Source organism: Harpegnathos saltator, unplaced genomic scaffold, assembly GCF_003227715.2.
Source record: "Harpegnathos saltator strain DR-91 unplaced genomic scaffold, Hsal_v8.6 scaffold783, whole genome shotgun sequence".
In the NCBI taxonomy this organism is placed as follows: domain Eukaryota; kingdom Metazoa; phylum Arthropoda; class Insecta; order Hymenoptera; family Formicidae; genus Harpegnathos; species Harpegnathos saltator.
The window spans coordinates 70,540-83,859 of NW_020230630.1; positions in this window are offsets into that span (position 1 = coordinate 70,540).

Here is a 13,320-nt window from a genome sequence, read left to right on the forward strand (position 1 = left end):
TTAGATTTAAATAGAATTAGTAAAAATTTGTATTCGTATTATTTATAATAGTATTAATGATATTCGGCGCGCCGAATAGGAAAAATTTATCAATATCGTCATAAAAAAGAGAAGAGAGAGAGAGAGAGAGAGAGAGAGAGAGAGAGAGAGAGAGTCGCGCCCACAAATCAGATTATAGGCGAGGAAGAATTTGCGTCGCTCGCATCGTAAAGTGAGAACGAGAGCGAGAAGGAGGGAATGATATTCTCTCTGTCGCTCGGCGCGCTGACAATCGCGGATCGTGTGGCTGACACGACATACACACAGGCCGAGTCAGCTGTGTGTGCGTGCATGGGATGGGAGAAATTCTCTGAAGCACCTTACCAAATTCGCATCACTGTTTCAAGTCACAGCTGTAAACATGTGACGGTGAGCATGTATAATGATAAATTTCCACATTAACAGAATAATTGTTTACTTCTTACTGCGCTTCGTAATAACAGTAAGAATGAGCTCATTATGAGACACAAGACAACATCGAGCAATGAGCGACGTATGACACATGGCATATCGTCGAAAAAATATTGTTCTTTCATCCTTTCGACGGAAGGAAATTATGTGCTATCATTTCCACACCACACCTTGCAGTAGATAGCATGGTGCGTTTTTTTATAGTGGTTTCCCCAATAGGCCTAATCCACTGTTATCACTGAATGCAATAAAATATCTTGTCCGAATCAGTATCAGGGACTGCGTACCACGAGAGATCATATATATATTTCGGAAGATTCACGCTAAACTAGACGTTTCCATTAAACATTCTCAGAGCTGTTCTGTTCAATGCAACATACAATGTATACTAACCTGTCTATATAATGAATCCTTTTCAGAGACAGTACCTTTGCAAATTTATATATATAAGGATATAATGTTTACATTATTATATTTTCTTTTCGTATTTTGTCGTTTACTTGTTGTACACAGAACGCAGAGGCAAGGAATAAAACTATTTTTAGAAATAATAAAATATAATAGTTGGCATTGATAAGCATGTAGTACAGATCGCAATCATAGTTGAAATATTGCATAAATCAAAGACTAGCAGGTTTCATCACGGGGAAATGTACATAATGTACATTTCCTATAGATAATTGAAAAAATAAATTTTATTTTCGACGTTCTTTTTTACTTTAATATTTAAATACCAGAACGTCTTATTGTTTTGTAAGTGATTGTCATTTACACTTTCATTTATTATTATAATTTCATGTATCACAGTATTCCTTCGGATGTAATTATAAATGTATTATTATACAATACCGTATGCCAACATTTATTATGTTTAACGTACTTCCTGTAATTCTCAGTACCGTTTGTATTCTATATTACATCATTTGTAATAAGAAAATGCATGATTCCATAATTTCGTAACATGACCGATTTTAATATTTTTATTTGTTCCGTGATAGAACCCACTAGTCTATACGATTTATGCAATATTTTCAATTATGATTGCGATCTTGTACGATATTAAAAGAATCATGCTTATTTTTTTATTACTCGAAAGTAATATTCGCTGGAAAATAACATCATTTACAATTTCATGACGTAATTATGCAGCAAATATTTATTTTCACAATGATGAAATTAAGAGAATACAAACATAAACTGTAAGGAAACTTAATATGATTGTATATTTAATTATTATTCGACATTCTCTGTGTTCCATGTTCTTTTATTTCTTTCCCTCTTTTCCTAAGACAGCAACAAATATTTTGAAATCATTTCACAAATGTCAAGGATGTTTTTAAGTATTTTATATTTCAAAACATAAGAGCCATTCTAAGAATGTTTTATGGAATCTGGGATTCTCATAAATTGCACAGTTTATATTCGTATTTGTATTTTAATTATTACATCGCATGTTTGTCGTTTTTCAGCTCACAATTAGTTCTGTCCTTTTCTCACATATTTTTCCCTTGTCTTATTTGTTTCGTACATTATTTTTCATCGGTTTTATGTCAGATGGTACTCAAGATTATATCTTAGGTGTTTCAATTGTTAACATTTCAAATATTTGAAAAGTTTTTAACTTTTCTATAGGGTGCACAGAATTTTCTCTCAGCACGATTATTATATCTAGTACGAGAATATAATTTTACTTTTATTAAATATTGTAAAGCTTGCAACCGATGATTATAACACGTATCATTTTTGTCTAGCCATCCAAAATGTGTTTCGTTGATTACTTTAATACACTCATTTGTTATTTTGTCTAAAATGTTTGTAGACGCCCAATAATGCCGCCACACACGATTAAATATTATTAACTGTGTTTTTACCACTTTAACAAAATAAGTTGTTGGTCGTATTAATTTCGTCACTGTAGGAGCATCTTCGTCTTTGTTTGAATATTCTCAAAATTCTATATATTTCTCATTACTTGTCACGTCATCCATTGGTGTTTTCATCATAATATTACGGCAGTTTTCGCAATTAGTTTTTGCAAAACTTTGGCGCGCAACGTATCCAGCAAAAAATGCAATAGCATTTTCATCATAAGTACTTAGCGTATGAAGGTCAGTAACATCTTCAAGTTCATCGCATTCTTCGATAATTTCAATATTTTGCATATGCAATTCGTTCTCATGTTCAACATCAAATTATATAGTGCTGTTATTAGTGCTCAAGTAATTCTCCATTGTTTTAACAATTTTACTCGGTGGATTTATAAAGGATTCTGATTCTGGACATTGAACATTGGCTTTATCGCTTGTTTGAATATATCCTGTTGATAATATATGTCTGAAAGAAAGTCGAACCATTCTTGCAGTTGGATTTGGATTAAATCCTCCACGTTGTCTTAGTTTTGAGTTTTGGAACATAAATGTTCCACTGAGTCTTGATTACATAATCCTGTGGCAAGTTCAAATTATTTATATTGTTGTGCAAGTAGTTTATATACTTCTACAATAGCCTGCACGGTCAATGTAAAGCCTTTTAGAAAAGGAATTTTTGTTATTCTTTCTGCTGATGTTGACCGCCTTGAGCACCATGCAATAAATTCTGTTAGGAGAACTTCAATGTCAGGATTTTTGAAGGACAACGGTCGTTTTCCACCAAATTTCACATTTAAACTGTAAGAATTGCAAGCATCAATAACTTTATTCATATTCTCAGTAAAATTAGCTGTCGCTTCCCACGTACTTGATTCCAACAATTTGCTATGACCGGCTGTTCTGATTGCAGCTGTAAACGTATTACTAAATAACTGGAAAGCTCTTTTAACATTCATCGCTTCGAAACTGTTAGGATGAATGTGCGCTTCCGTGATGTGCGATAATAAATTGGAACCTCCTTGAGTGGTGTTATCAATGGACCATGTTGTTTCTAAATCGTCATACGATGTTATTACTTTTCCATCGCAATACAAATTTGTATGTTTTCTTAACAAACTGGCCAATCTTTTCACTAAATGTGGAAAATCATATGACGCGTAATATTTCTTTCCATTATGTATAAAAAATGGCTTATCAGAGTGCACGCCAAGTTTAGTATAAGCACTCTTATTTGATGTACCTTGGTCGCATGTTACGAGTTGTACATCAGCCCCTGTTTTAAGTAACATATCCAAACAAGTTTGAAGTAAAATTATTATATCCTCGGCTTTCATATATTTTCCTGGCAGAAAATATGCTAGAGGTTGACGCCATGGATGACGTGCGTTAATACTATCTAAACAAAATACAAAAACGCATTTAGCTCTTTCATTTTTTCTTCCTAACGGTCCAAGATTAACAAGTCCTTCTATTTCATCTAACTTTACTGAATATTCTTCATATTATTTAATATACATTTCGTCCCATTTCAGAGCACATACTCTTTCATCTGCAGGTAAATTTGAAATTTTTTCTTGCAATTTACGAAATATAAAATCACAAAACCCAGGCATCATATCATATTCTTCGTGCCATCGTATAATTGTACGTTCTGAAGGAAAATTGCATCCAGTTTTTCTTAAACGACGCAATGCGGCAGCTGAATAATAATAAAGTTGTTTGGAAATATTTTTTTCTTCTTCAGTATACGGTGCATGTGGTGTATGCAGTTGCAAATTTACTAATGCTTGCGCCACAGGATGCATTTTATTCTCACTCATAATATTCTGTATAATTTTCTTTTTCATCTTTTTATTCTGTTTATTTTTACATTTTTCAGGTATTCGTCGAAGACATCGTTGCAAACGTAATTTTAAACATTTTATACTTCGATGCAGACGGATATTTTCTCTTTTTAACGAAATAATAATTTTTTGATATTTCTTTGCATCGTTGTTTATTTTTTCTTCAATCTTATTATCGGTTGCATAGTGCGAAGTATTCCCTGATATCGATGGATCTAGATGCATCCATTCCATAACATTTTCTTCTTCCATTGAATTTTCAAGATGTAATTTTGCAGGCTGATAAGTTCGTTGTAGCGGGCATAACAGTAATTGTTCTTCAATATTTTCATTATTTTCTGACAAAGCTGCCGCTGTTGCGTGATATTCATTACTATCTTTTATTTTATTAATGTTTAATGTTCCTCGTGTTTCAATGACTTGCATCATTTGTACGTTCTGTGGTCTTGTGGTTGCATTATTTTCTTTTACTTCATTATATCGTAATGGTATTGCGTCGCGTTTCAAAACTTTTTTACCTGTATCTACCTTGAAACTATTTGGATCAAAGTGATCTGCACACAAGCCGGCACGACGAATGGAATTTGCAGCCAACTTTTCCAATGCAGTATTTCCTGAAACAGAATTGAAATCCGAGATAAATTAATTATTAATACTGTTTACCATTGAGAAGCATAGAAATTATAATGTGTAATATATTGATGTAACATTAATGTAACGCATTTTTAGGAAGTAATGCAGATCATCTGGCACAACTTATGCTAATGGTCGTATGAAAGTAACAATAATGAAATACAACATGCTGGTGTATAGGTAGAACATATCAACTTGAGCAGGAAAGTCCTGCACTATTTTATGACTTAAACAATCATCACATACAGTTATCACACGCACAGTTATCGCATGCACGCACGCACGCACGCACGCACGCACAAAAGGAATTAATTTACAATACTTGCAAAATCCGCTGAAAGCGATAGTATGTGTTCTATTGGTCTAATAAAAATGGCTCGAATTTGTTACTGATCTGTTGGCAATAATTACTTGTGCATAACAGTATAAAGCAATCCAAGTTCTTCATTTTTATAATCGTCGTAATAATATTATATCTGAAGTAGTTAATGAAAAACTTACCGCTATGACGTATCCATAATCTGCATCTTGCATCGGTACTTTTAAGAAATCTAAATAAATGTGTTCCCGTCGAAATTCTTCCATTACCACAATTTTTATACGCGCATTTGTCGTAAACACTTTCAGCATGGTATCGCTCTATCATATTTGACTATATATATAATATATGTAAAGAAAAAAAATCACAAAATTTACAAACTAAAAAACCTAAAAGTAAGGAACCGAACAAGTTAAAAAAAATATATAATATGAAATAATAAAATACAAATACTTTGTCACACAAATCAAAGCGCGGTGCGAACGATTTGGAAATATCCCGAACTTAAATTGTCGCACACGAATGTCTCAATAGACTGACAGTCTACGGAATAATTTGCCGCCTTATCGTCTGCCTCAAAGAGTGACATCGCTTTCTAAGAACTTCCGTAAACATGCGCGAGAAACAAATGCAACGCAACATCAGGAACGTGGGACAAATAAAGCCAGACGTTCTCGCTTTGAGATAAAGATCGCTGCTGACTCTTTTCGTGCTTACCGCACGATTGGTAAAATAATGGTAAAACAACAACGATGTGACAACAAACGTCGGTTGCATGAATATATATTCACATATCATACGGCCTAGACAAATGGACTTAATCGTACGGAGGAAGACAGAACACTAGAAAAAAAACATTTCGAGCAGTATTAGGTTTCGAATCCGCATCAGGCAAGAAGGAGCGCGTCTTTCTTCCATCCCAACACCTTACAACCGCGCTTAATGTAACACTTCGTCAATAACTATTTTAGAACTAGTATTTTAAGGTCAAAATGTTCTTAAGTTATTCCGTAGTATTTTAATAATAATTAATTAAACCATTCTTTTTATTAACTTTTAATTTGTGACAACATACTTTTTAACACGGCTTAAAACGAAAATTAACTTAAAGAAAAGCTGAAAAAAGTGAATTAATCAAATTTTCTTCAACGAAAAGATTAAGATATTTATATCCTTCATAAACCGGAAAAATGTAAGACAGATGGGAGTATTCGCTTTGGAAAAGATAAAAAAGGATACATATTTTTAACTATTGTATATATATATATTTCTAAATAATATTATATATGTTTATGTATAAAATTCCATCTATTACACATGTTTTATTGTAAAAAATAAATTACATTTACATGTATAACATAATATATACATATTGCAGTAAAATTAATAATACAGCAGTTTTTCTAAATAGGTAAGTGCTTACTATGGCGATGATAATAAATCTGTGATTATATTCACAGTACATTATTGTATTAAAATGCACCAATTTTCCTTTGACAAATTTTGGATAATCGATTACATAACTGACGTTAATTAACACATGATAATTATTCTTAAACTAATTTTATCGAAATTAGATAAGCAATGTTTACATGAGTTCTTTTATGAGAAAACAAAGTAATGGGTAGCAAGTCTGTTACTCGTATTTTACTGATGACATTTTGTTTTGTTATGCTATTAATTATTTGTTATTTTCTATTATATACAATATTGAAATACGTGTAATTATCAACAATTTATACATAAGTGCATGTATGTATTTATATACATTTATACAATTTGTGAAAAGTGGACATTCATTAGCTTTTGTTACATTATTATCTGAAATCCAAAGTTTCACAATCCTTTTCTTCCCAAATTACGCACAATACAACGTTAGGAACGCGGGACGAATGAGGGGGGATGTTCTCTCTTTGCGATAAGATTATCGCTAACTCTTTTCGTGCCTACCAGATAAATTTAACGATGGTGAAACAAGGATAGACAGAGTGATTATGTGTTTTTCTTTCATCCGTTGATGAAAAATCATTGAACCTGAAAAATCGTAGACATAGCACATGATCTGACGAGTCGTGGACATTGGCATCGTAGTTCATGTGCACGGTTGTACAGAGAGCGCTTTGTACTAAGGTTGGCTAAAAGCAGCCCATGACCTTTCTTCTTCTCTCTGATTCGTGTCACGCGAATAGACATAGACCTTATATATATGGACTGGCAATTGACAATAGTTTCTGTTGAGAAGTGATGTCCGGAGGAGGTTAGACAGAGAAACTTACTTTTCGGGACTTCTCTGTCGTTTCGTCTCCGGAAATATGCTTTGCGCATGCGTGACTGCTATATAGGTTAGAGTGAGATAAATATATTTTTTATTTCACTCTAACTTATTACACATTTAACACGTAGCCCAGCAATCGCTACAAATGCTTCGAAGCGTTTTTACTTCCTTCTCTCTCTCTTCACTCGAATCCGGAAAGTAGAAAAAGAAGGAGAAACGCTTCGAGGCATTTGTAGCGGGGGCTAGACCGCACCCATTGTCGTGTCTCTTGATGTTACATTTACTATTTCTAGATGTTAGCATATGAAACATTGTTTATATATTTTTGTATAGAATCGAAAGATACTTAATAATAGAATTAATATCATTGAAATAAATCATTCAGAGGGTTTCACGAAGGGAAATAAAAATACGATACACAAAATTATATTCAGTATCTTTATTCATGCTGAAATAAAATTAATTTTGTTAATTTCTGTCTTTTCTTTTTTTTTTGTCATATTTATTGTCATTCATTTTTGTCATTTTTCCTAGATGATGGCATCGTATGTTTACATAACATTCTATAATACTTACAATTAATTGCTTTTTATGATTATTGAATGGTTCCTGAGATAGAATATGATCACTCATATCTAAAAAGACACAAGGTAATACATATTGTACAACACGGTTTATAATTACAGGTTTTACATTTATTTTAAAAATATCACTTTGATATTGTCTAATAATTCTTTCTACCCATGTACAAACATAAAAAATGTCTTTTGATGGTTTTCCTTCTAACGTGGATGTATTTGTTGTCTTACATACAGATAAAGTTGAATCATCAGCTCTATAACAAACGAATTACAAAATACATGTAAATTTTCCATTAATCATCAATAATTAAACGTTAAAAAATAATTAACATTTTCTTAAAAGCAAAAATATCATACCTTGGTGATGTAAATTCCATTTCTTCTTTTTCATTATGAATAGGTTGAATTATATTTGCTGCGTCTGACGTTGATGAAAAAAACGAGACTGGTAAAATAATTGAAGCAGACAAAGACTGTTTTCTTATTCTAAAAAAATGAAAAACAAAATTTATATTATTAATCAAATCAAAATATCTTAAAAATAGTTTCTTAGAACGCATTAATAAGATGTGAAAAATAACTCCAATGCAACACATAAAATTGCAAGTTAAATATTTTTCCTTTGGGTATATTTTATATTTTACTTATATATATATATATATTTATATATATATTACCTTTTTAAATATGTTTTATTTTCTCCAAAAAATAATAATGGAACTGCATCGTTCTTCAATAATCTACGTCCTTCATTCCATGCTTTAAATTGTAAAGAACTGAAGTGACGTGAACAAATCTTACTTTTTTCCTTTATTGTACTTAAATTGCATGCTTCCATCCATAACTTTTTATATTTTTCATTTGTTGGGAAACTAAAATTGTTAATGTTTAGTTAATATAATTTAGTTAATAATAATATAGAGTATCTTACAACATCGACCCGTTAGAGGCATAAAACAAAGGTTGTTGAATGAGCGTCGAGGCGATTATGCGGAAGCTTCATCTCGATAGGAAGCATGGAATCTACATGGATTCACGTGGAGTCCATGTCGAATCTATGCTTCAATCTGTACTTCACATGAATTCGACGTGGATTCCATTCCTATCGAGATGATAGCTGACTTTTTCTTTACTTCTATGTCATTGTATAACTAAAATTTGCTTAATACTTACGAATGAAAAGAAACACTATTTTTCGTATAATACTTCACACCGCAATGGACACATGTTTCAACCATGGTGAAGTTTTCTTCTTTTTAAGATCTTTTTAAAAGATCAGATCATTTATCCCATCAAACGCTATTCAATATCTGGCACAACACAGATACCTACATCGCCATGTTTGCAGAAACTATATCATGTTGCGTACAACCAATCAGAATAGTCTATTTAATCCACGCATGCGCAAAACATATTTCCGGAGATGAAAAGACAGAGAAGTCCCGAAAAGTACGTTTCTCTGTCTAACCTCCTCCGGACACGATCTGCGATGTGTGACCATATACATAAGGTCTATGCGAATAGACATAGCCAGTTGTATGTGCGTGCGTGGTGGGGGAAATCAGAAAAGAGTCATGGACATTGGCATCGTAGTTCATGTGCACGGTTGTGCAGAGGGCGCCTCACACTGGGTACGGCTAGAGTCCCTATAGTAAGAGTCTGGCCAATGTGGTCCAATTTTTGATTGGCTGGATACGAAATGGCGCCACCAATTAGTGATAGCAAAGTATGCGGGATATTTGAATAGCAGTAATAGGAAAAGGAAAATTAAAATACATTTTTGCAATTTTTTTATTATTAAATTTTGATATTACGTAAAGTAAAAAAATATTACATATGTAATAACATGATTATTAAATTTTATCTAATAACGGAATGCATAGTTTTACTATTAAAAACAGGTTTTTCTAATTTTCCAGTGTGACAACTTTTTCTTATTTTAAAATTAATGAAACGAATTTTAATTTTGTGAGATAAATTGTGACATGTTTTTAATGCAGTACATTCAATATCTTTCATTTTTTCAATAAGGAAATTAACAATGTTATAATTGCTTTGCTTAATATAACGCAAATAATGTACAATTACATAATTCATTTCTAAGAAATAATTAAACGTCGTATCGTTAACAAAAAATAATGTTTTTACGCGATAACATTTTAATAACAATATTTATTAATAATAATTTAATTATTTTCATCGTTGTTTTTATTATATTTTAACTTCTTTATTTTTCCATCGAAAGATTCCGACATTACTTTTGTATGAGGAAAACTTGTTGGCACTGCTTGTGCTTTTAATTTTTTGGAACCATCCTGTCGCGGTTTTTGCCACATTTCTTTAGTAAAATGAATCTACAAACACAATTAGATGAGAAACATGTTTTGTTTATTATTTGATATAATTACATGCTACCTCACAAATTGCTGAATATTGTTTCGGTTTCCAGTATTCTCTTCCAATTTGTTTCAACCATATAATTTTTTGTTTTTTACTTATTGGAAAATGTTTAATATAGAAGCCATTTTCGCTTCTACTTCTGCATCCCGGTATGCAACAACTAGTCATTTTTAAAATATTTTTATAAATATTTTTATATATAGTCCTCTTATTGTGTTGAAAGTTTTTTCCAAGATGAAATGATGTTATGTTATCACTAGCATGTGCACGCGTAAAAACCGAGATTACAGTAGGTGCAGTACAAGTGTAGTAGCCATTTTGTATCCAACTAAAACATTGGCCAGACCAGAGAGAAGCCTGAGAGCAGGCACGGCTGCATTTACAGCGTTATGGAAAAGTTGGCTGATTCGCAGCGCCAACGCGGGTCCATTTTTCATGGACATGAACTACTAAGCCAATGTCCACGATTTGTTGGTACTATTCCGTGCTATGTCCATAATTATTTGGTTCTGTTCTGTGCTATGTTCATGAGCGAGCTAGATTAGTTAGATAAAAACGAAGAATCGGTCTTTGTCTCACCACCAGCGAATAGACAATCGCGACGAAGCGAGCCAGTACCGCGATTCTGTAACTCGTTATTGGAGTTAACGACACTTTCGTTATCGTTGCGCAGCTTTTGTATACCGTAGAAAAGCTGCGCAACAATAACGAAACTGTCGTTAACTCCAATAACGAATTACAGAATCGCATCACAGCAGTGATGTTATCGTAAGGCAGACGTCGCGGTCTCCCCTTTCACCCCCTTATTTTCCTTTCCACATTGTTTTATATTCATAATTCGGGAAGAAAATAATTTCCAGAGTTCGGACGATTTCTAGCAATGACGCGACAGAGATAATACGCGGCCACATTAATTTGTCATGACTTTTATATTACTTATAATTACATAAACGCCCATATATGCAAATTATAGATAATTATTGCGCGTATGTTTTAATATTGTACAATATGGTATATAATAACAACTTCATTTCTTGCAGTAATTATTTTAAGATCTTCGTTGAGGTCGCGAATTAATTTTTTTCTTCATCAATCAGTTTCCTGCAAAAATTAAGATTTTTTAAATAAAATATAAAATGTTTCTCTTCTCTTATCTCCGAAGAGTTAATTAAAAAATATGTACTCCACAGAGTCAACTAACAAATGTGTAGTCAGAAGAGTCCATTTAAAAGTATACTCCGAAAAGTCAATTTAATAGCGTATTCCGAAGAGTCAATTTTAAAGCGTGCTCTGAAAAATCAAATTAATATTGTAATCCGAAAAGTCAATTTATAATAGAATATTTACTTCAATGATTCAGCTAAAGAAAAAAACATTTATTTATTATTATATTCAGAGAATAATATTTAATTTATTATTTATACTTATCTTACTTATGCTTACCCTACATATGCTTCTTTGAATGAAAAATTTAATTTGTTGACTGATTCAGATTCAGATTTGTTAAAATATCTCTTATGCGCAACTCTTGAACAGGTAGGTAGTAAAATAATTTTTTTTCTTTACGAATTTTATAAACTTTTCACGAACATAAAAATTGAAAGATTCTCAGAGGACAAATAACTTTTCTTGAACATTTAAACCAAAGGAAAATCTTTTCCCATTAATTAAGAATGAATAATCAATATCTCACACGAGAGGAATCTTCATCCTTGAAATAAGCGCGTGATTTTGCTTTTAGAAAAGTATAATATTGATGTAATAGTAACAAATGCTATCCAAAAACGGTGCAAATCTTAAACGTTTTTGAGAAATGTAGTTCGAAGTTTAGTCTTTTCTGTTAATGTCGTTATAGCAGAAGAATTACCAATTTGCTTCAGTAGCGCAATGGATCAGGCTTTGTGATATGAGCGTAGAGGTTGTTCAAGTGTGTTATTTTTAGTATCACAGGGAGAACTATGTAGAATGTATAATAATATGCAGACAAATTCTTTACATAATCATACTTATTTCTTTTAGCATGAATAAAAATGATCAATGCTAACGTGATAAGTGTATATCGCAATTGTACGTGTACGCAATTGTACACATACACACACATATACACACGTATACCAATGATGTCAAAACCGAACAATTCGTGAACATTTTTTATTGATCGCAATTGTACGCAAAGACGAAAGAGAAGTACATACACGCGTCTCCGCGGGTATCTCGTCATATTAATTGTCTGTGAGCTGATAAACAATTGATCTCCGGTATTTACAAGTTACGCTTGTCCGCAGTTTGTTCGGTTTTGACATCATTGGTATCAGTGATGCGAATTTGGTGATGGGCTTGCACGAGGATTCTCCTCCCCCCCATACACGCACATAGTCAGCTCGGTCAATCCGTGTGAGCCACGCGATCGTCAATCGTCGACGCGCCGTGCGAGCGAGAAAGAGAGAGAGAGAGAGAATATCATTCCCTCCTTGTCGCTCTCGAGCCCTCGTTCTCGCTCAGCGAGCGAGCCTAATTCTTTCTTACCCATAATCTGAATCGCGGGCGCGACTGTCTCTCTCTCCTTTCCTCTCTATGACAATACTGAAAAGTTTTGTCTACTCGGCGCACCGAAATTATTACAAATAATATTTTATTATTAATAATATTATTATTTGTAATATATATTATTTGTAATATTATTATTTGTAATTTTATTTGTAATTGTATAATAAGGTTACAAATAATACAAATTTTTACAAATTTTATTTGTAAAAATTTATATCATATCATTTATATCATTCATAATATTATTTGTAATAGTATTAATAATGTTCGGCGCCAAGAAAATGAAATATATTTTATTAAAAATCTTTGCGCGGCTGCACCAAAAACTATCAAACTAAACTATAATATATCGAACTAAAACTTGATTAATACATACATTTTATATTTTATTTAAAAAATCTAA